Here is a 3,595-nt window from a genome sequence, read left to right as displayed (position 1 = left end):
ATTTGTTTAAGAAATAAAATTTTAAAAGTTGAATCATTAATTAAAATTTATTAGAAACTAAAGTATCCAATAAAATTTCTTTGAACTAATCCAACAACCTAAACTCTTGGGGAAAAAAACCATAAAAGTTTTGTACATAACATTTTTTATTTTTGGTCTAGCACCCTTGAATCTTGATTGCTTTGGGAAGGGTTTAATTTAAACTAAATATCCAACAATTTATTTATTTATTTTTTGGCCATACAATTTTAAATCTTCAAGTGGGTTTATTTGCAAAAGAGGCTGTATCCTTATTATGGCCTTTAATTTAATTTTAATATAACAAAATAATGGGATCACTGCAAAGATTGGATCAGGCTTATGGGCAGAGGCATAATAAACTTCTTTTGTTGATGCGTTTGTATTTTCTAATGTAATGTAATGTAGCATATTCGGTTCTTTATGCTTGCTTCTATTTAGACAAGGAAACGTGATCCTTTAGAAAGGAAAATGGCCACTCAATTTGGTTCCTGTGGCACAGAATTTGGAACAGATGCAAACACGTTCATAAAAGCTAGTGACTATTAGTAATGCCCCAAATCACATGTCTATGCAATATCATCTTAAGAAATTGGGGCATTGAACACATCAATTTACCTAGGTACTTTAAGGGCTTGTTTAGGTGGGTTGATCTTTGAGTTATCTCCTTTTAAGAGATCTTCTGAAAAAGTAAAAATAATTTTATATTTGGATATCTCATATAAAAAGATTTTTTTATTTATCAATTATGTTTGGGTATAATAATATAAAAGTAACTTTTTGTTTATTTATTATATGAAAAACATATTTTTTTTAAGAAAAAAATATCTTTTAAAAAAAAGATGTAAATTACAACTTCTCAAAAAAGATATTTTTTTTAATTTTTCTAGTGTTTTTGTTTTTACTATTAGAAATTTGACAAACATGCTAAAAAATAAAAACAAGATCTTTTTTAATAAAAAAAGATTTTTTTCATCAAGATAATAGCGTCCAAATAAGCACTAAGTATTAGAGTTCATGTATTTTAGAAAGCTTAAAAGAAAATATAAAAAAAATACAATAATAATTTACACACATGAATTAATACAATTTATACTTATATTTTTCAGAGTTTGCATATATGAATAAATAAAATTTATTTGTTAAAGATAATTCAATATTTATATTAGTCAAATAATAACAGAAAATACTAAAAATTACTGATTCTCAATAGTTTCTCGCAAAAAAAAATAGATCCGCGAAATTTTCATCTTTGTTATATATACGAGTGTATTTTGCACAATTCTATCATGTATTGATTTGATTATTAGGTAAACCACTTAAATAAGCTCTTTTGCTCAAAAGAGAGATTAAAGTGTTAGAACTTTTATTAATAGTAACTTATAAATAAGTTATTTTGTATTTGGATTTTTAGTTATTGAAGTACTTATTTTAAAGTTATAGCGTTTGAATAAATAACTCAAAAAATACAATTTTTTTTTACACAAGAAAATAAAAATTAAAATAACGATGATAACAAATACTTTTCAATATTGAATGTTGATTTTACATAACCTAACACAATGATAACAAATACTTTTCAATATTGAATGTTGATTTTACATAACCTAACACTAAGATTATAATTATTTAGGCAATTAATTCTTTATTTACTCTCTTATTAGTTCCATTTTTTAAGACAATTGGTTCTTGCTACGTAATATCGTTAGGAATTGATTCTTTTACTTTCCCTTCATCTTCACCCGTAACGGTGTTCTTGTATATGGTAAATAGTAATACAATTTAATTCACAATAATCTTGATGTCAATGCTAAATAAATTATTGTGTAGTTAGTGTTTGTTGTTTTATTGTGTATGATATAATAGGTGAAAATAAAAAATAAATATAAAATGTGTGTCAATGTATATTTTGTTGCTATTTTTTTTTACTCCTATTAGCCTCTTCCTTTATTGGAGTCAAGAACTTTTATAATTACCTATAAAAATAATAGCAAGTTATATAAAAATAAAATCATATGTGAAAAAATAAAATTAAAACTGAGATTTCATATCACACACAATGTTAAATACAAATTTAATAATAAAAATAGAGTGATAAAATGATAAAAAAACTGAAAGGAATATATGTAATAGGTGATTCAGATGGAATATTGTTTTAAAATAGTGGTGGAGTGTCAATACTTTTTGCAGATGAATCATTACGTGAAAATGGTGGTGGAGGGTGACTTCCTGCAGATGAAACATTGCGTGAAAATGATGGTGGAAAGCCAATACTTCTAATAGATGGAACATTGCATGAAAATGGCAGTGAAGGGTCAGTATTTCTAGCAAAAACAGAAAACATTTTTACAGAGCCAAAAATGAAAGTCAATTTTTTTTCTGAAAAGTGATAAAATAAGGGGTAAGTACGATTTTGGTCCCTTAAGTTTAGTGCCAGAATCGAATTCGTCCCTCTTGTTTTTTTTTTTAATTTTATAATTATTATTATTAAAATAGGAATAGGGGTAGTTTAGGAATAAAATAAAAAATTTTATTAAAAAGGACGATTTTAATACGAAAAAAAACATTAAGGACGATTTTAATGGCAAAATAATAAGAGGGACGAATTCGATTCTGACACTAAACTTAAGGGACCAAAATTGTACTTACCCCGATAAAATAACTTGTCAAAAAGGAGAAGTCATATATTTCAATTTTTTTAGATGGTGTCAAACACGCCTATGGTGACTTTTCATCATTCAAAGATATTCCATTAGTGGAATCGAATAGGATATCATCTTGGTCTTTTCAATCAGTGACCAATCAGTAAAGAAGGCATTTTTGAAAAAATAATACATAACAAATTTATAAAAGTTTAAATATCAAAGTTTATGATTAAAGAAAAAAAATAATAATCACTCATGCAAGAAAAAAGATAACAAAACTTAATAGCTAACAATATTTATGTTACATTGATATATGAGATAGAATTTCACATGTAACTAATTCAGATAGTTATGGGATAATCTTATATTAGTAAATTTTTTTTAGAAAAATTGAAGTTGTTAATTCTTGTGTAAGCATGCACATGTTTAGTAAAAATTTATCAAAAACAATAGAATAAAGAAGTTAATAATTGCAGAGATGATAATGTTATTTTATTTTATTTTGCGCAAAATTATAATACAAAGCAGTATATAAAATTTTCAAAGTTTATTAGAGTCCAATGAGTTTAAAACTCGCTTTTCTTAAATTTCATTAAATTTAAGTTTTTTTTTTATGTTATTTCCCAACAACCCGGCAAGTAATTCTTAATTCATTACATATTTGAGATTTATTTAATTAGTTGCTGCATACACAAAGTAAAATTTGAATCTCTAACACTTATTTAAGCAAGACTAGTGAATTAATTACTAGACTAACCCAACTTAGCTATATCAAATTCAAGCTTAATTTAACCAAATTAATTCTTTGCAACTCAAATTAAGACCCAACCAATTGTCAAATCCTCACCTTTGGACATGAAAATCCTTTAAAATTTTGAGCCAGCTATCCTCAAACCAAATAGGGATGTATCATTATGTTCGATGGTGGATAC

This window comes from Arachis ipaensis, chromosome B03 (assembly GCF_000816755.2).
Source record: "Arachis ipaensis cultivar K30076 chromosome B03, Araip1.1, whole genome shotgun sequence".
Taxonomy (NCBI): domain Eukaryota; kingdom Viridiplantae; phylum Streptophyta; class Magnoliopsida; order Fabales; family Fabaceae; genus Arachis; species Arachis ipaensis.
Note: the sequence above shows the minus strand (reverse complement) of the source record.